The sequence below is a fragment of the Chrysemys picta genome, chromosome 11 (genome assembly GCF_011386835.1).
Source record: "Chrysemys picta bellii isolate R12L10 chromosome 11, ASM1138683v2, whole genome shotgun sequence".
Lineage (NCBI taxonomy): Eukaryota > Metazoa > Chordata > Testudines > Emydidae > Chrysemys > Chrysemys picta.
The window spans coordinates 45,502,116-45,523,270 of record NC_088801.1 but is presented as its reverse complement, the minus strand read 5'-3'; the positions used below and the strand labels follow the sequence as shown (position 1 = coordinate 45,523,270).

The window sequence follows — 21,155 nt, the reverse complement described above, 5'->3', positions numbered from 1 at the left end:
TGCATGTTATCGATCTTCTTTTATATGACCATATACATAACTTAGTGGTCTATTTACCTTTTTGAAATGGCAATTTCTCTACAATAGGGTTACCATACTTAACAAAAAAAGAGGACCCTCCACGGGATCCTGGCCCCGCCCATTTCCCATCCCAGCCCCGCCCCAACTCCGCCCCTTCCCCGCCCCAACTCCGCCCCTTCCCTGCCCTAACGCCGCCCCTCCTCCCTCCCACTCCCAGCCACGCGGAAAGGGCTGCCCGAGCACTACCGGCTTCACGGTTTGCCGGGCAGCCCCCAGACCCTGCGCCCCCGGCCGGCGCTTCCCCAGCGCAGCTGGAGCCCAGGAAGGGAAGCGCCCAGCCGGGGGCGCAGGGTCTGGAGGCTGCCCGGCAAACCGTGAAGCCGGTAGCACTCGGGCTTCAGGCAGCCCCCTTGCCTCCGGACCCTGCGCCCCCGGCCGGACACTTCCCCTCCCGGGCTCTGGCGGCGCAGGGTCCGGAGGCATGGGGGCTGCCCGAAGCCCGTAGCGCTCGGCTCTTAAACAGAGCCGAAGAGTCAGGGGAAGAGCAGAGCCGCCGTGGCCGGAGGCTCTGCTCCTCCCCTGACTCTTCGGCTCTGTTTAAGAGCCGAGCTGCCCGAGCGCTACCGGCTTCGGGCAGCTCCCATGCCTCCCGACCCTGCGCCGCCGGAGCCCGGGAGGGGAAGTGCCCGGCCAACGGCTGGGGTCCGGAGGCAAGGGGGCTGCCTGAAGCCCATAGCGCTCGGGCAGCTCGGCTCTTAAACAGAGCCGAAGAGTCAGGGGAGGAGCAGAGCAGCCGTGGGAGGGGAAGTGCCCGACCGGCATTTTCCCCGGTCATGTTCGGCTTTTTGGCAATTCCCCCCGGACGGGGGTTTGATTGCCGAAAAGCCAGACATGTCCGGGAAAAACCGGACGTATGGTAACCCTATCTACAAGCGATTTAAATATAAAACTGGGGCCTGCCTAAACTCTCTCCAATTCACTAACCTATCAAACAAGCCCATATGGATATAAACAGAAACAAGTTTCTGTTCAGCTACCCTTCAGCATCACCACCATCTGTCTATTATGAAACTCAATCAATGATAACTTCAGACTTACCCAAGAACTAACTGAATTGGGGGATGTAACACACAACACTAAGGACAATGTTTACATGAAAGCTTCCTGGAAGAGGGCAGAGCTTAGTCAAGCGGAAACACAGGCATGGGAAAGTAACCTTTTCTGACATTAGATGGACTGGTAACATTGTAAAACTCATAGAATTTATGTAGATCCTTCTACAATAAAGTGTTGCTAGCTATTATTTTGCTGCACTTCCCGACCAGCAGCACAGCGACAGCACAGCAGAACTGCCATAATCGCTCACACTCCAGATGTCCCATTTACCCACAGCTCCCCTCTCCCAAATGCTCTTTTAGCATCCACTTCTTTTTCTTACTAATGTTGTTAATTTTTTAAAAGATATTAGCGGGAGAGGGGGAATTGTTTCAGAATACTTCCATCTCCAAGGGAAAAAAATAGACCATTTGAAACAAATATTAAGATATTTTCCCAAAAATAACTCTTGTAAAGGCCATTTTGCCACGTTTCTTTTCTTTGAAAGAACCATCTTAATATGTGAATTAGTATGGGACGTTGGCTTTTTAGACAGGGTATGATTTTCCCCTCTTCTGTTACAGGAACAGAAAAAAGTCTGTCAAGACAATCCTGTCTATGTACTAGCTTCTATTTTTTAAAGACACCACTTAATACTTAAAACTATCAGTTGGGGATTTGTACAAAAATGGGATCTTCGTTTAAGATCTCATTTGCTCCTGTTGCTTATTTGGCACCTGAAATTTTAATGCTAGGTTTCGTTTCTCTCCTTGTAATATAATCATTACTCCTACTAAACAGATGAAAGAGCGTGTTTTGGCCTATTATTTAAAAACGTGGAAGAGGAAAGACTCTGCTGGAAACGACATGGACCAGATCCTTAGTTGATGTGCACTGCCACAGCTCCCAGAGCTAAACTGATTTACACCAGCTGATGATTTTGCCCATGAATTGAGATCCTTCCAGACACATGCTCCTTTTAGAGATTAGCAGCCACATGAAGGAGAACAGGGAAAATGGCCTCAGATTCTAGCTTAGTCCAAAGAGCCAAAGGAAATTTAAGCTACATGTTGGGTGCATTAATTTGGGGGCCTGGTCCTCTGACATATTCTGGCCTCACCTGTTTGCCCTGAGTAACATGGCTGGCTTTGTGGGGCTATGAGCCACAAATCAGAAGTCAAATGCTGCTATGAGTAGCATGAGCCCCAGGACTTTCCCAAAACAAAATACATGCCTTGCCAAGTACGTACGGCATACTGCCTAGAGAGATTATGCCATGGCTTTGCCTTCTTAAGGCTCACTGCATTCAAAATGCCATTCAACCCCCAACGTGCAGCTTTCTCCCACTGGATCGGTCAGGGATGAGTATCCCTCATTAGGCTCTGCTGTTCTCCTTTCTGACTTTTCAGTTGATGTATGTTTGCTGCCTTCTAAAGGGCAGAACAAAAGGAAATATTTGGCCAATAGTTTGAAATGCATTCCTCAAATGAGAAATTACATGGAAAGTGTATAGCTTTAATGAATCCAGCCCAGGAGGAAAAAGGTGTCAGAATCACAGTTTAGTATTTTATCTTGAAAGCATATGTTATGATGACTGAGGTCTGCATGCCCACCTCTACAGGAGGAAACTAAAATAATTACCAACACTTCCAACTCAATAGATCATCTCAAAGGAGAACATAAATTCTTACTCACCGCACTAGTTTACATTTGAAATATTTTCAAAATATTGTTTTAGCTGGGTATAATAGACCCCCATAAGATTTGACACACAGCAAATAAAGGGCTCCAATTAAACAGCTGGCAAAAGGCCAGAAAGAGATAAGGGCCCAGGCTGTCACTTGCTAGACAATATATATGGTTATTTTGGCAGCCAAAACAGAATGTGATCGTTGAGCCATGACACATTTAAAAAGGCACATCATTTTATAAGGAAAAGGTTCCTGAGCGCTAAAAAACAGAAAACATTTGTAGTGTGCCTATACCAAACCCAGATGCAGAAGTAATGATGGGATCCGATTGATTGGTTCATAAAGTCACAGATTCCAAGGCCATAGAACTTCCCCAAAATAATTCCTAGAGCAGATCTTCAAGAAAAACATCCAGTCTTAATTTAAAATTATCAGTGATGGAGAATCCACCACGATCCTTGGTAAATGGTTCCAATGGTTAATTACCCTCACTGTCAAATATTTATACCTTATTTCCAGTCTGAAATGGTCTAGCTTTAACTTTCAGCCACTGGATCACGTTATGCCTTTCTCGCTAGACTGAAGAGCCCTATGAAGGGGTTAAGGAGAAACTCTGGTCCCAGCCAGCCCCAGCCAGCTGAATCTGCAGAGCATGCTCCAGCTGGAGGTGGAGCCAGTCAGCTCAGAAGGGGCCTGACAGGGTAGGGAGAGAGGCCTACTCTGAGGGCTCCTGGAGATGGGTGCTGCAGAAACCTCCTTCTGGAGAGAAAGCACCTGTCTGCTGAGCCCGGAGGGGATGACAGCTCAATTATTATCTTTTCTTTTACTACTTTAGGGCAAACTGTAAGACTTTGGGAAGAGAGTGGGTGGTAGGAAGAAGCCCGGGAAGGCAGCCTTAAGGCACTCCTGGGTACTGGACATTGGTACTTCTTACAGGGCCCTGGGCTGCAGCCCAGTGGAGTGGGAGAGCCTGGACTCTCCTACCAACCCCCCTTGTTAAGGGCCCAAAAAGCTCATTTCTAGATGTCCTTTAGGGCAAGAAGAAAAGGGTAAAGACTGTCTGGGACTGGACATTCATGGGGGTCTATAGATGGACCCTGTATCTTCCCTGAAATCCTGAAGAGAGAAGTCTGATTGATGACCTGACTGGAGGGTGGTCAACCCCCATCAAAAGGCAGATGGCCACAGGGCATGATGATGGCCCAGGGGAAAGATTAGAGTTGTGGTAAGCAGAGACCTAAACCCGTACCCCTAGGTGACACCACCAGCAAACACTGCCCATCACAAGTCCATTATTAAATATTTGTTCCCCATGTAGATACCTATAGACCATAATCAAATCACTCCTTAACCTTCTCTTTGTTAGTTAAATGGATTGAACTCTGCCGGTAAGGCAGGTTTTCTAATCCTTTAATCATTCTCATGGCTCTTCTCTGAAACCTCTCCAATTTATCAACATCCTTCTTGAATTTTGGGCACCAGAAGTGGACACAGCTTTCCAGTAGCAGTTCCACCACTGCCAAATGCAGAAATAAAATAACCTTTTAAACTCCTACTTGAGATTCCCCTGTTCATGCATTCCAGGATCATATTAACGCTTTTGTCTACAACCCCATACTGAGATTTCATGTTCAGCTGATTATCCACCACAACTCCCAAATCTTTTTCAGAGTTACTGCTTCCCAGGATAGAATCCTCCATCCTGTAAGTAGGGCCTACATTCTTTGTTCCTAGATGTATACATTTATATTTAGCTGTATTAAAACGCATATTGTTTGCTTGCGCCCAGTTTACCAAACGATCCATTGATGACTGCAAACTTTACTCCGTGATGACTTTATGTTTTCTTCCAGGTCATTTATAAAAATGTTAAATAGTGTAGGTCAAGAACCAATCCTGGCAGACTCTTCCCTCTCCCCCGGAACACACCTGCTTGAAACAATTCTCTATTTAGAGTTCCATTTTGAGACCTATCTGTTAGGCAATTTTTAATCCATTTATTGTGTGCTATGTTAATTTAACATCATTCTAGTTTTATAATCAAAATGTCTTGTGGGGATTTAATCATCTACATACAATCAAACAAAAATGTAGGTATAAAAGTCATAATGCTTTAACCTTCAAAACAAGATAAACCTACAAAACTGTGCTGTATGATTTTTTTTGTTTTTTAGTGCATTTTAATGTTAACTCAAAGACCAAGCTTTTACATAGCTGAATGTTTACTTCCAAAATTATAATGCACGTTAACTTGATTTCAAACTAAAAAAATAAATAAAAACCCCACAATTTTCCTACATACTCTGAGTATTAAAAAAAAAATTATGAACAGAATATATACATCTCCTAAATCACCTTTCTGCTACAAGGAAAAATGACTGCATAATGAAGTATATTATGATGCTTTGATAGCAATAGCTGTTTGGAAAACCAAGCCCATGAGCTTTATATTTTGTATGCAACATTCAGAAATTGCACTGTCTCACTGCATGCGTGGTTTTATTAAATAATTCAAGGACATAACAATGAACAAATGTATTGAATAAAGACATGATTTTACATTAACCCCAAACACTCATGTAAAGCCTCCCTATAACTGAGCTGAAGTTTACATGCTGATACTGCTGCATTTCTTTCTGTAATAAAGTACTCAAAAATCTTATCCATCCTCAACCCCACTGCAAAAAAACCCTCAGAATTTAAGGTAGTCCATGAGCTACAACTATAAACATATGGCATGACAGCTAAATTAAGCTACAAAGAGCTTACTTCCTAATCTTACTCTAAACTTAATACTGCACTAAAAATGTATTTAAATAAACAGTCAAAATTCATCATGTGCATTCTGTAACAGTAGGGCATTGTCTACACTTGAGAAATTTAACACCCCCCCCCCCACACACACACACACACACACACTATCTATTTTTTCAGTTTCAGTCCCACCAGGGTTAGCAACAGTGGGACTACAGGTTCAGATGGACTCTGAAGTCTCCCTACAATGCTAACACCAATGGAGCTGAACTGCTGCAGGTAATGGTGAGAAATCTTCAAAAAAATTCCCTGGCACAGACTAGAACAAGCACTAAAAAAATAATAAAAAAAAAATAAAGCAAATTATCAGTTAAGATATTGACATTCAGACTTTCATTTCTCACATACTGCTTCTCAATTGTCATTATGCCCAAAGCTGTGCAGACTTGCTCCAGAACACTCCCTTCCAGTTCCAAACATTCAACCATCAGTAACATACCTCATCTCTAACAATCAGAGAAGGCTAAAACTGCACATTTATAGTGAGGCCAAAATAAAGACTCCAGGCTGATAGCTGGCTTTACACGACTTAAAGTCTAAGCACAGCACAACATTATAAAAATTCTATAATTATCATTTGCAGTATGATAAAGAAGTATCTTTAACGACAGTGATACTAACTTAAATGTCAACAACAAAGGAAGTGGAAAAGCTCAGGCATGAAAGCAGAATATATATTTTTGGCTGTTGCTCTAGGAGATGCATCAAATAAATTTTACTCTTGAAATATAATGGACTATTGAGAGTTTCCAATGCATATCAACAAAAGAGTAAAAAATAATGCTAGTCCCACGATTTCCCCCCCCAAAGAACTTCCTTTTAAGAACACCATTCTGAAATATCACAATTCCTGCAGAATATTTTGGATCCACCAGGGTAGATAAAAATCAATTAAAATTTATTTAAAACATTTAAATAAAAAATAAATATGTAGAATCCATGAGACTTTATCAAAAACTGAGCTAAAGGCTTCTTTTCTCTCTCTCTCTCTCTCTATATATATATATATATAAAAAAAAATAAGAATCAGGGGGAAAAAAATCTAACTTTTGAGGTCAAGCTTTAAAAATATAGCACAATAGGTCAGCCCAAGTAACTTAGGACACTGTCTCATTTTCAAAAGACTTAGGCGAGTACTAGGGTTGTCAGGTGTCCAGTTTTCAACCAAACACCTGGTTGAAAAGGGACCCTTCCCAGCCCTCCTCATCCTGGTGAAAATGAGCGAGAGAGTGAGGGTGGAGGAGAGCGCGCAACAGAGAGAGGGGGAAAGATGGAGTGAGCAGGGCAGGGCCTCAGAGAAGGTGCAGAGCAAGGGTGTTCGGTTTTGTTTGGTCAGAAAGTTGACAACCCTAGCGAGTAGGAACTTAAGCTCCAGTCACTTTCACTTAGGTATATTTCAAAATTTTCCCAGGTTGACCTGAAATAATCAGTTTAATTCAGGGACTACAGTTAATCCATCTGTTCCTTTAATATACCATTTTGTTATAAATGTGAAACGTTTTGATAAGAGCAGTGTATGTATCCAAAACATTTAAGGTTGTTACTAAAAATAAATGTATATGCTGTTGTGTTTAATTAAATTCCAGTTATCATCCTATTGCAGCTTGACCCAAATCATGTGCAAAAATTATCTAGTAAATAAGCACTATATCATTCATTTTCTAACATACTAAAATGTACAATTAATAAAAATCTGAAAGTATTAAGCTATGTAATTGCTTAAATAAAAGTATTTAGGTACCGTGTACCCTCCTAGGTAGCAAAAAAATGTACCAAATCTGGTGAAAAGGCTCCATTTAGCTGTAAATCAGCATGTTTTAATGGTTATATCACCCAATCAGACTGCACCTTTCTTAAGAAAATAACTGCAGTACAAATGGAAAAGCGGATTAAAATCAAGACTTTGCACTGGGTGATTTAAACCACCTTGATTTATATCAATCCACCCTGGTATCCATTATTGTTTCTAATAACACCTAATATTATTATCACAAAGATTCAAGAAACATATTTTGTTTGTTTACTTTGCATAGTTGAACCACTTTATACATAATCAATTTCACTACTTTGAGGATGGCCATTTGCACTTCTTGTCGCACGTATTGCTAAGTAAAACTGTCTACCGTCAGCTGAAACAAGACCAGATTCAGGAAAGCACTGAATGTGCTTAAATTTATTTACATGCTTAAATGTTTTCCTGAATACGGATGGGTGAGATATATACTTCAAGACTTTCCTGAAGCAGTGATACAAACTGGAGAAGTAACAGGTAGGTGTATGAATGGAGACGCAGAGGAGGGTGGAAGAGGAGTGAGCCAGAGCTAGATACTGTTGCTCATAGATCTGCCCAAACAATCCTGCTAAATCTCAGCAAGGGAGGAGAAAAGCGTTTTTTTCCCCTCAAGAATTAAAAAACATATTGGCTGCTCTATTTGAAAATTAATGCATTTAACAAAAATTCATCATTTTAAAAAAATCAAGTTGACAGTGACCTTTTAGCATCAGGAACCCGCAATCATGATTGCATCACAGGGGAAGTGGCAGACAGTAACTAAACTGATGTTTGTGATACTACAAAAGATGAATATCACATTGAATTCACTAAATTCAAACAGCTTTCAACTACAAGTGCAGAACCGAATCATCCAGAAACCATGGAGCAGCAATTTACTGAGTTGGCGCACATGCCCAAGCCAGCCAGTGAAACAGATCAACCAACACAGTAAGCTCTACACCAGCAGTTCTCAAACTTCATTGCACCACAACCCCCTTCTGACCACATGACCCCATGAGGGTGGACTGAAGCCTGAGCCTGCCCGAGCCCCACGCAGTGGGGCCAAAGCTGAAGCCCAAGGGTTTCAGCCCGGGCACCCAGGACTGAAGCTGAAGCCCCAGGGCTTCAGCTCCAGACGGGAGGAGGGAAGGCAAAGCCAAAGTCCAAGGACTTCAGCCCAGGTGCGGGGCCCGTAACCTGAGTCCCACCATCCAGGGCTTCAGCCCTGGGCCCCAGCAAGTCTAATGCCAACACTGGCAATGCTATTAAAACGGAGTCACGACCCACTTTGGGGTCCTGACCCACAGTTTGAGAACCACTGCTCTGCTCTCTCTTACCGTGTAGAGCAGTTAAACTATTGTATTGACATAAATAAATTTAAATCTGTGTATTCTTGGCCTCCCTAAGGAAGAAGAGATATCCGATCTGCTATTTTAAGCAATGGCTGGGGGGGAAAAAAATCTAAATCTAGATATGAAAAATGTGCCAGGGTACACAGAATTAATGGGAAAGGCCCTTTACTAATAAGGAGGATGCAAAAACTGAGATTATTAAAGAAGTTTAGTAGCTGACAGGAAAAACAAGCGTTTGCAGAGCAAAGATTTTGTTCTTCCTGGATTTTGGACTCTACTCTTACTAAGAAGAGAAGCTATCTAGCTGTGAAGAGTCCCTTCATGGAATTAAATGTGATGATTCACTTTTGTAGTTAAGAAGTCTTTAGAGAAAGCACAAAGGAAAACAGTTTGGGGACATGAAGGGGGAAAAAAAACACATACCAGCCTTACTGAGCAAGACAGTACGTGAGGAATGTGGATAAAGCTGTGCTGGGAACAGTCAAAGGGATAATTGATATATAATGTAACTGAAGAAGAATGTGAATTTTAAAAATGTTAATTTATTAACATCTATCTAGTGGATCAGAGAGCTGTTTCTTGTTGTGACCATGTTAATTCAATATTACATTTGGGCTTTTCTTCTTGGCTGTAATTGCTATACAGACTTGGTCTTAAAAATACAAGAAACTATAGCATGCAATAAAGCAAAGCACTTTTACCTGCTCAGCATTGTGTTCAAGAATGTTTGTAAAACATATGTATCGGTATCCTTCCCTCCCCACAAACTGGAATACACCATAGGAAATTACAACACATTCAGCACTGTAAATCCTCTCTTCAGTATTCATATTCTGGCTGGGTATCCTGGTGTTTTAAATTTATCTAACAGAACACCAATAATAATAATAATAATAAAAACTTTAGACTTCTTTTATTTTTTTTTATATTTCACATTTAAAAAAGAAGACCCATGCAAAAAGCTTGGAGCACCGTGACAATAGTTAAATTTACAATCGACCTAGCAGCATTAATTTATTTGTATATTAGAATTAACTCTGCAAACCAGAAGAATTAAATAATTAGTGGTAACAATTTATAGCAGATAGTAAAAATGAAAATAGAAAACCTCTTGTAAAGCTTTTCTCTACCAATCATACCCAGGAATTATCATACCAAGGAACATCCTTCTTCCAAACCCTCTTTTAAGGCATTCATCTCAATTACCACAACACCATGTCCACTGTATTATTAGAACTTCTACAGGAAATTGGACCGTTATCACACTTTCACTTCTTAGCCCTTTCAATTTCAGCTCTTGGGTGCAATGTAGTGCAGCCACTTTGCATTACCTCACTGGCAGAATTTGGCCATACAGCTAGCATAGCTGGGTCACAAGGATCACTTCTCAGTGAGATGCAGGTTCATAACAGACCCTACTCTGTTCTCCCAGTGTTAGAACATGGTTATGGGACCCCTAGATAGCACTAGTTCCTGACTGAGGTTTCGGACCCTGAGGATTATTAACAGCCAGTATAATTTAGACCAGCCCCTCTAGCTGCTGTAACTTTACACTAGTGGCCCCAGAATCAGAGTGCAAATGTGAGCTTTCCTGCCCTTTTCTGACCTGCTCTTCATTGCAGTTTGACTAGGCCTCAGGGTCTGGTCTTTCAGATGGCTCAAACAATATTTTTGTAGTGCCATAATGACTGATACCGTTTTACACTTTTCTAGCATTCTACACAACTAGCAATCCCTATTGCACAGATTTTACATATTGAAGGTATGAGTGGGTACAATACAAGACATATTCTAAACACTGCTTGTCAAATTATTCATTGCAAATAACATCTGTTGCAAATCTAGTCCTATTTGACCTCTTGTTTCTCTGAATGGTGAACACTTAGAAAAAAACAAACACAAACAGTTTACACAAACAATGGTCTATGGACACTACTTATTTATTAAATGTGCTGTATGATTGTGTTTGCTTTATAATTGGACAACCGAAGGTTTCTAAATTAAGAAACTTCTAGAACACATTTTTGGATGAACATTGGTTTGTGCTAAGATTTGTGGAAACTTGTTATTCACAAATATGTCCATAAATACCTCGTAGACTCCAAACAGTAACATTCATGGGCCTAGCAAATTACAGAAAACCAGTCTCAGCACTTATATTTGTGAATCAGTTTTAAAAACAACATTTTACCACCTCAAGTTCTAAATCTAGCGCAATGTAGGTAATCACAGAAGTGGGTGGGTGACCATTGTAGCTGGAAGGTTTCCCAGATTAGTTGGCTTCTCAGGAGGATTTTAAATGGGAGCTAGCCAGCTTATTTCATGTATAGAAGTAGGAACACTTTTTCTGTCACCCTTCCTTCACCCATACCAAAACAAGAAGGCAGAGCCCAATTCTGACAACTCAGATCATGGATTCTATTATTCGGTACCTGCATCAGAAAATGCTTAGTCTTCCATGTGCAAAATCTGAAAATGCCTGTTGTAGCAGTAAAGTTAAAGAAAAAATTAACTATAGCAAATACTGATGTAAGGCTACTAATGCAGTTGCAAGTTTGTGTAACAGCTAAGGAAACAAAGCAGGGAGTTACCCTAACCCTGCATTACAATTCTGCTCAGTAAGTGGTAGTCCTTTAAAACTTAGATTTAAAAATTTTATTAAAGCTAATGTTAAAAAAAATTATATAATACATAGATTGGGAAAAGAGTGTCTGTACATCTGGGTATAGTGCTTAGATTATCCACAAATACAAAGTTAGTTTCTAAAAGTCATCTGCTACATAGAGTAAATAATCAGCAATAACCTAAATTTAGGTGAATAGATTTAACAATACAGTTTAGATATTAGAATCCAAATACTCAGGTACATCACTCATGAAAAGTTGTACAGAGATTTGGTTGTGGAAAGCAAAGTATATCAATGAGTGGAGATTGTCCCTCAGTAATTGAGAATTAGGTTGGTTGTCCATTTAGAAAATACAATCCATTAGAAAAGTATTTGTTACTTTCCTGACTGCGCTTCTCACTGGCACTCTAGCTCCATTCTTCCCTTAACAACACAGAAGATATACAAAAAAGTAACCCAGGATAGACAGGGATAGAAGAGCCTTGTTCATGCTCTAAGTCAGGGATAGGCAACCTTTCAGAAGTGGTGTGCCGAGTCTTCTTTATTCACTTTAATTTAAGGTTTCACGTGCCGGTAATACATTTTAACGTTTTTTAGAAGGTCTCTCTCTCTAAGTCTATATTATATAACTAAACTATTGTTGTATGTAAACTAAACAAGGTTTTCAAAATGTTTAAGAAACTTCATTTAAAATTAAATTAAAATGCTGATCTTATGCTGCCAGCCTGCTCAGCTCGCTGCCAGCCTGGGGTTCTGTTCACCTAGGCCGGCAGCAGGCTGAGCGGGGCCTACGGCCGGGACGCCAGCTAGCAAGGGGCTGGCAGCCGGGACCCCAGACCTGGGGGGAGGGTTCAGGGGTCAGGGCAGAGGGCTGGGGGTGTGTGGGGGGATTCAGGGGTCAGGGCAGAGGGCTGGAGGTGTGTGGGGGGTGCAGGGCAGAAGGCTGGGGGCGTGGGGAGGTTCAGGGGTCAGGGCAGAGGGATGGGGTGTGGGGGAGTGCAGGGCAGAAGGCTGGGTGTGTGGGGGGTCAGGGCAGAGGGCTGCAGGGTGTGTGGGGGGCCTCAGGGGTCAGGGCAGAGGGCTGGGGGTGTGTTGGGGTACAGGGCAGAAGGCTGGGTATGTGAGGAGAGTTCAGCCATCAGGACAGAAGGCTGGGGGTGTGTGGAGGTGCAGGGCAGAAGGCTGGGGGTGTGTGGGGGGGGTCAGGGCTGGGGTGCTCCTAGCTCCCAGCCCTGAGCAGCTCATGGCAGGGGGCTGGAAGGGATAGGCCCTGTCCCACCCCCTTCACCCAGGCCCTACCTCTTTTCTACCTCCTCTACAGAGCAGCGAGCATGCTGCCACTTATCCCCTTCCCCCTCGCAAGGGCCATCAGCTGATTGGCCAGGGAAGGAGAGGAGGCGGGGCAGGAAAGCACCATGCTGGGGGAAGAAGCAGGGGAGAGGGGAAGCTTGGCTGCCGCAGGACCAAGCTTCTGCCTCCTGCCCCCGCGGGGAAAGCGGTGGGCGGGGGGGCTAAGTGGTGCTGGGGGCTGGGACCGCGGCAGGCAGCAGCGTGCCACTCAAAATCGGCTTGTGTGCCGTGTTTGGCACGCGTGCCGTAGGTTGCCGACCCCTGCTCTAAGTGATGTCTGATGGTGTGGGAGGGATTCAAATTCCTCCATTGATTGAAACACCCCTAATTTAAAACAATTTCTGAAGTATGGATAATCTGCTATACAATAACTGATTTGCCAGCATAGAGATGTATCCTGTTGTCCTTTTTTATTTTCCAGCCTCAATGTATTTCAATGGTCAGTTCTGCACATAGGTGTTCAATGACAGGTATAACTACCTTCCCAAGAATTCAGCAGCCAAAGAATCTGGCACAACATCCACACTCTGTCTCAGAACTGTGTTCCAGATTGAAAGATTTAATTTGTGTTTGTAGGCTTCTAGCCCACATATTTGTGAAGACAGCCTAGGAAATGTGAGCCAAGTACAAACTGATGCACTGGTGTCTCCATGAGTCTGCAGAAAGTCTGAAAAAAATCGCAAATGTGAATTGCTAACACCTTCACTTCAATGTGTTAAATTGGAAACCACAAAGTGGCAGTTTAAATGTCAATTTCACTTGCTTACCATTTAATTGAAACATCCAGGTAAGATGCCTGTCCCGCCCCCACTTCCCCGTCCCCAACTGCTTGCCATGCTTCCCCACGTACCAAAATTTAAACTGTACAAGAGCCTCTGCTTCCCCAAACAACTTCTCTAGGTAGTTATGATAGTTTGTCAGTACAAAATCTCCTGCAGAATGTGGGTATGGCATAGAGTAAATCAAATCTAATACCAAGCCATATAAAGTGTACAGATTGCATTAATCATTTACATATTGAAGTAATAAATTTAAAAAACATTTAAATGAAACTTCAGCAGATCTTCCCATCAGCCTCCCTGCAGTGCTATTGTAACTCACACACCTTCTGGGTGTGGTATTCTGTCCCACCTAGTGGCATTGACACCACTTAGGCCTGGGCTACACTAGCGGGGGGGTTTGAACTAAGATATGCAACTTCAGCTACGCTATTCGCATAGCTGAAGTTGAAGTATCTTAATTCGACTTATCTGGCCGTCCTCACGGCATCGAGTCGACCGCCGCGGCTCCCCCGTCGACTCCACTTACTCCTCCTGCGGAGGTGGAGTACAGGCATCGATTCGGGGATCGATTTATCGCATCTAGACGAGACGCAATAAATCGATCCCCGATACATCGAATACTACCCGCCGATCCGGTGGGTAGTATACACGTACCCTTAGAGAGAGAGAGATAAAATGAGTCTGCTCTACAGCCTTAGCTAACAGCTGGTTGGCTTTTAGCTGATGTGCTAGAGACTCATGCACGAAGATCCAGAGCTCCCAGGTTCGATCCAGCCCGCTGACGACCAGGATCTGTCAGCATTACACTAGAACAGGGGTCGGGAACGTTCGGCACGCGGCTCGCCAGGGTAAGCACCCTGGCGGGCCGGCCCAGTTTTATTCACCTGCTGACGCGGCAGGTTCGGCCGATCGCAGCCCCCACTGGCCGCGGTTCGCCGTCCCGGGCCAATGGGGGCGGCGGGAAGCGGCGCGGGTGAGCGATGTGCTGGCCGCGGCTTCTCACCTCACAGCCGCGTGCCGAACTTTGCCGACCCCTGCACTATAACATGCAGGGACATGGCTGCAGAATTCAGGTCCAACTTATTGCAGAGTACCAGGGATCCACAGACATCACAGGGGGGCTCCTCAAATACAGAGAGTGAAATTAAATATACAAATGTACTTCTCATGAAGGCCTGTACCCAGACATCTAGCAGCAGACCTTTGCGTGCATCACACTGTATGCCACTACCACTTTTATCCACAGGTAAAGACTCACAACAGCATAAAGGAAATGGTTGGTAGGGGATTTTGAAAACATTAGGCTTCTAAAATAAAAGCTAGTTTATATGGGATCTACATAACATTCCCCAAAGATTAAAGAACTGACAGAAATGCTGATCCCTCTGTGAAGCCCCTGCATGTAGCTTCTTTATTGCAACATAAATGCAGCAGGAGAAGACTAAAATGTATTTAAAATGTTTTAATTGAAACTGCTACAAAAAGAAAGGGCAAGATAGATGTATTTTGTATGTTAAAAAGAGTCAGAAAAGTAAATTCTAGTGGTTTATATGTTTTAATACATTTAAAGAACTCTTAATATTGGGAACAGTCTTATATTTGGTAGATAAAAAGTAACTAAGGCCCCAATCCTGCAAACTCATACACATGGTTTAATCTTTACATCCTCCAGGAGGTTCACACTTTGTGCAGGCATCCACCCATACATATAGGCTTGCAGGATCAAGGTCTAGTTTTACATGTTCCCAGACACAGAAGGTGCAACATGAAAAGAGCCACCCCCACAAAGTTTAGGTCCCAGATTTAATCTATTTTACAACAGTTAGAATCTACTGGGGAATGAATGACCTAGTAAAAAACCCTCAATTTTTATTCTTTTGCAAACTTAGAACAATAATTCACTGAGAGCCCAACTTAACTAAGAGATATTGTGATACATCATTAGTATAAAGAGTCTTTTGCCATACTACACTGCCTTCAAAGAAAAATATTTTGCAATACAAGAACTCTAACACACACCAGAATGCCCTTTTTTTTAATTACTTGACTCCTACCACAGCAGGTTTGAGGTCTTATAGGGATTTTTTCCCAGCATGCTTTGTGGGAGGCTGGCCCTTTATATCTGGCAGAACCAGCCAGCTGCAGGCCTAACGTGGCCATTTACAACTAGCAATTGCACCTTCCTCTCTGGAGTGGGTAAGACCTTAATTCCTATTATATTTTCTTTTTTTATTGCTAAGGAGGCACAGTGTTTGTCAAATGGCAAAAATGACTAGAACTGATAATTATGCTAATCTGGAAAAATTACAAACAATGAAGCATAAACAGACATTTAAAACAGAACAACTTCCTTAAAGAATTTTATTCTAAAATTTACTTTTTCCAGAGACTACTTGCTTTATTTGAATTTTGACATATTTTATGTTAGCAGTAATACTTTATATGACATTTTTGCTTTTGTATTTCTCATGTGTGTAAATGAATCAGTGCTATTTTTTTGCTTTGCTCCCTTTCAGCAATCTGCCTCTTAGATGCAAAATTCAATTACCACACTTGGGGCCAAACCAACAGCTGGTGTTGTTGGATGCAATTCCACTGAGAAACTCTTATGCCAGCAGTGAATTTGGACTCTGGCTTTAAATATTAACCAAATCAGACAGACTATTAGCTAGCGTTTTCTGTAGCTAAAATTCACGCTAAAAAAAAAATCAGTCATGTTACTATTTTATACCCTCAATACTATAAATGCCACATTAAAGACTTGGAGAGAGGAGAGGAGGGCGACACTGGCTACTACAATAACTACCATATATTTCTAAGTACATACTTGGAAGAAAACTACTTTTCTGGCAAAGAGAATTGTTTGTAGTCATGTACTATGTTTGTACTTAATGTTAAGCTTTCCCTGTAACGTTTACTGCCCAAGAGCTGTTGCCTGCATAGTCTTAGATACTACAGTATTTTTCCTTTCATGTGAGAAATTGTGTGCCCACTCACAAACTGTATTTGGCATATAGCAGGTTGAATTCACCTAAGTTCAGTTTCATGGGAATATAGCATTGGTTACATTTTTCATTGTAGATGGATTCTATTCTACTAACAAAGACCTCATCTTCACTTTTCCTTTAGAAGGAAAATAAAGCTGGAAATCACTCAAGCAAGCCCTCTGTGCACAGAGCTCCAACCACAGAAATCAAAGTGGGTTTTGTGTACAGAGGGTTTGTTGGATTGTGTAATTTGGTATACATATTTTAGCCGCCTCCTGTATACTGCAACCTGTATGAAAGTCTGCATGGAGATGAAGAGAAAAACACTAGCTGATCACCCTTTGCTTAAATAGAAGCTATGCTAATAGTTGCTTCCCAATGAGAAATGTCAGCAGACAGAAATGTATCTATATCTCCTTTCATATTGCTACTAATTATGATATACTTGTTCAGATTCATTTTTTCTCAAAGCATTTCTAGTCTAAATTCTGTTTAAAATGCAAACAAAAGTAAACATTTTTCCATTTATTATTGTAGATTATAGAGAGGAAAATATCAAACCTGTGCTATAGGTCACCATACAGGAAAGCAGAAAATGAATGAGAAAACTGTTGTATAAACACGGTGGCAGATTAAGTTGTGGCTGGCTTTTTGTTTTAAATCTATCAACATTTTCACCTGGTGAGGAACCTTCTCTGAATTCTTCTGCTTCTCTCCTGTGGGATGATTCTCCATGGGATTCTCCTCACTGAAATTGGAGCTACATTCTCCCCTCTAAGAGATCATTCAGAAACCTGAATAAGGCCCCCATCCTGCAATCTGATAAGGATGGGTGGCCCTTGTGTCCATGCAGAATCTCACTGATGTCTCAGGGCTTGTCATCTTCACTGCAGGGTGAGCTCAAGATACACCTTGAGTGTTGCCCCTAACTCAGCTCCGGTCCCAAATCTTTAGCTCAAGTTCAGTGGCACTGTAAACTTGAGGTGGCTGGCCCATCAGGAGGTTTGAAGCTCAAGTGCTGCTGGCATTCAAGCTAGTGATGCAGTGGAGACGTATCTACTCCGTGATGCTATCCAATCAATTTTGTGCATGCAAGGAATGTAGGACTGGACCCCGTCCTTCCCCGCAGCCAAAAAAAAAAAAGGCAAAAAAGGAACAGAGGTCAAGATTCCCCAGAAACAACCTATTTGATATCTTAAGCTCTTAAAGGGGAACGCAGGAATTATTCTGGGGAAGTTCTTTGGCCTGTATTATACAGGAAGTCAGACTAGATGATCACAGTGGTCTCTCCTGGCCTTGAAATCTGTGAAAAGAGATTTGCTGCATGCTGTTCCATTGTGTGATGTAAGGACTAGAAACATGTATTTGAATAATTTTTCAGGTGTTTTTAAAATACAGGACTTAGTATCGTTGCTGAATGATTATGCTACAGATGTGATAATAAATGTTATTATTATAGGAAGGTTCAGAGAGTAACACTTTGTTCCTTTGATGTGCTAATTTAAATCCTAAACTATTATTAAACTAATATTCTTCACTATCTCTATTTAGAAGATCCTTAAAGAAGGTTTGGTCAGTCTCTACAAGACATAGTATATAATCAAAGAATTGTTTCAGCTCAGGCCTGAATCAGAAAATAAACTGGGGGCTTGTCTACATGGGGATACTCAGGCAAATTAATCCAAATTAACTAAATGTGTGAATATAAAGTTGTTTAGTTAAACTGCATTAAACACCTGTGTGGAGGCTTTCATGGGGAGGGATAGCTCAGTGGTTTGAGCATTGGCCTGCTAAACCCAGGGTTGTGAGTTCAATCCTTGAGGGGGCCATTTGGGGATTTAGTTAGGGTTGGACTAGATGACTTCCTGAAATCCCTTCCTACCCTGATATTCTATGAATTGAAGTGGCCTTAAAATAAAGTGAATTATGGCCACTTTTTATTCTGAATAGGAGTGTCTACACAGGGGTTCAATGAAGTTTAACTCAGGCACTTCAAATTCACACCTTCAGTTAATTCAGATTAATTTTCCTAAATGTTCCCATGTACAGAAAGCTTGAAGTGACAGGAAGTGGCAACTCCAACTCTCTGAACTGAGATTCACAGGCAAAACAATCTGATGGAGATGCATGCAGTGTGCTCAGACCTGACCATATATACTGTTTATTAAACAATAAGTGTGAAAGACTGCTGATGTTGATTAATACACAGCTTGGGTGTAAAGTATACAGGATTAATCAGCATTATCATAGTGTCTGAAGGGCCTTTATGTAAACTATTGAATGAGTATTTGAAAAGCTGATTTTTTTAAAGCTGAGAACACAATTCTTTAAATTTTACAAATCTTATCAAACAAAATAAAATTAGATAGTTTTAACAGATATATTTTGTATCTGGGACTTTTCTTAGGGTTTCCAGACAGACAGAAGGAGGTCAGTTTTCTTAAACCAGTCCTTGGGGAAGAAGTGTGTGAAATGATTTACGCAGCTCCAGAGTAGATACAAGTTTATCATAAAGAGGATTTTTTTCTTATTTCTTCAGTTTAGATGCTAATACCTATGAAGATTGGCACCAGCTTTATGAAGCCTTTGACTAAACTATAGCTATATTTCAGAGCATATATAAAAGGGAAACTGGATGCTGCTTACATAATAAGGGCCCAATCCTGCAAACACTTATGCATCTATTTAGCTTAACAAAGAGAGAGACTGACTTGATTACAGTTAATAAGTACCTACAAGAACAACAAATATTTAATGAGGGGTAATCAAGCAGAAAATGATATAAAATGATCCAATGGCTGAAAGTTGAAGCTAGGCAAATTCAGACTGGCAATAAGATGTAAATTTTTAACTGGAAGTAATTAACCATTGGACCAATTTACCAATGGGCATGGTGGATTCTCCATCACTGACAACTTTTAAATCAAGGATGGATGTTCTTCTAAAAGATCTGCTGTAGGAATTATTTTGGGGGAAGTTCTATGGCCTGTGTTATACAGGTCAGATTAGATCATAATGCTCCCTTCTGGTCTTGGAATCTCTAAACTATGAAGTTTTACTTCCATAACTAGTCCTGCTGGCTTTTATATTTCTTCAGTCTATCTTAATTCACTATTTCATTGGGACTACTCATTTGAGTGACGTTAATCATGTACAAAACTCTTTGCAGGATCTTGTTCTATACCTTGCAAGGTGCTAAACTAAACACAAAAGTACAGGGGAAAGAACAACTGCTCAGAAAAAGATTTTGGAAAATAGTTGTAGTTACCAAACCTCTGCACAGAAGAAAGTTTAAGTGGAAAAGGACTAGGAAGTTTTTATACTTAATGCATACATTCAAGAGAATAATGAATAATTCCTTAACAAAAAACTGTATTGCTGAGAACATGATGTCAGTGGTTCTTACTGCTATATTTTGGAGCCATCTTCCACTCTCCAGTTTATCAAAAATCCATTAAGTAATAACACACTTTTTCTATAGATTACATATTTACTGGTACTCCTTCCTCAGATCCTGATTGTGTTTTACACCTTACTGCTTAAGTACTCCCATTGACTACTCACAAAGTAAGGTAACAGCTGCTCTGCATGAGAAAAGGTAACAGAACCAGGCGGTTAGTACAAATGGGCAAACATATTTGATTTGTGATTACTGCACTAAATTATATCACTCTTCACTGGTTTAGTCTAATCCTCCAAAATTGCATCCTTGTTATAAGAAAAAAGAACTAAACACAAGAAATTCCTTGATAGAAGTCGTTATTAGAGCTGAATTAAGGTTATCATTAGATAACTATAGCTTTAAATGGTTGCAACCCATTGATTTACCTTCTGAAGAGATTAATGATGAAGCAAGTATCTCAGATAGAACTGATAGTCTATCATTAGAGCTGAACCAATGCTACAAGTATTTAAACATTTGTTTGAATAAGAACCGTGTGTGCTTTGTGGAATGTGACCCTTTTCCTTAAACGGTCACATTTACAGGAGCAAAATGTTATTGGTAAGAATGTATCCAGAAATATAGTGTTGGAAATAACGTGCAAATATATATTCACAGGCCATATTGAAAGCTTTGCTTCATATCTTTGTTTTTCTAGTGCCCAATTGGTAGAGTAATTACACAAAGGGTGTCTTTTTTTTTTTTTTTTTTTTTTTTTAAACAGTGGTAAGGAAGTCTTCCTTTTGGATGAAAGGCATTGTATAACTGATACCGTATTCATTTTTGGCTGCTATTTCTTTGCTTTTGTTCTCCCACCACAGAGGATCCCTAACCCCAGCATAGGCATTTTTGTGGACCTTCCCATTACGCATTCTTACATGTCCTAATCAACTCCTCTCTCTACTGGGAGCTGTTTAATGTTCCGGTTCAGATTTTCAGTGCCAAGTGATGTCAAACAATATAATACATACAAACGTGAAGGCTTTTGCCAATCAGAGGAAATAAACAATATAAATGTAAAATTAAAGGACAGCTACTGTATCTAGAAAGCAGCACGTCTGAGAAGGATGATGAAGGATAATGGGTAATAACTAAATTAGCTTGTCGTGTGAAATCCCCATCAAAAGCCAGTGCTATTGACTCCCTTCTATATTCATACACTCGTATACCTAGGGAAGTACTGGTGCTGCTTTATAGAGTCTTGATGTGCTTGTACCTAGA

At 41.2% G+C, this 21,155-nt stretch overlaps 1 protein-coding gene and 1 long non-coding RNA gene across 8 annotated transcripts in view; one reads left to right on the top strand and one right to left on the bottom strand.

Moving 5' to 3' along the window:
* UBE2E3 (ubiquitin conjugating enzyme E2 E3) overlaps window positions 1–21,155 on the bottom strand; it is an 82,821-nt gene that overhangs the window by 48,844 nt on the left and 12,822 nt on the right. The window lies entirely within an intron of this gene.
* The window catches only part of LOC135974358 (uncharacterized), a 154,255-nt gene continuing 148,713 nt past the window's right edge, over window positions 15,614–21,155 (top strand). Inside the window, exon 1 of the long non-coding RNA XR_010591600.1 lies at window positions 15,614–15,701. This is a non-coding gene — a long non-coding RNA (uncharacterized LOC135974358). The remainder of the gene's footprint in view (window positions 15,702–21,155) is intronic.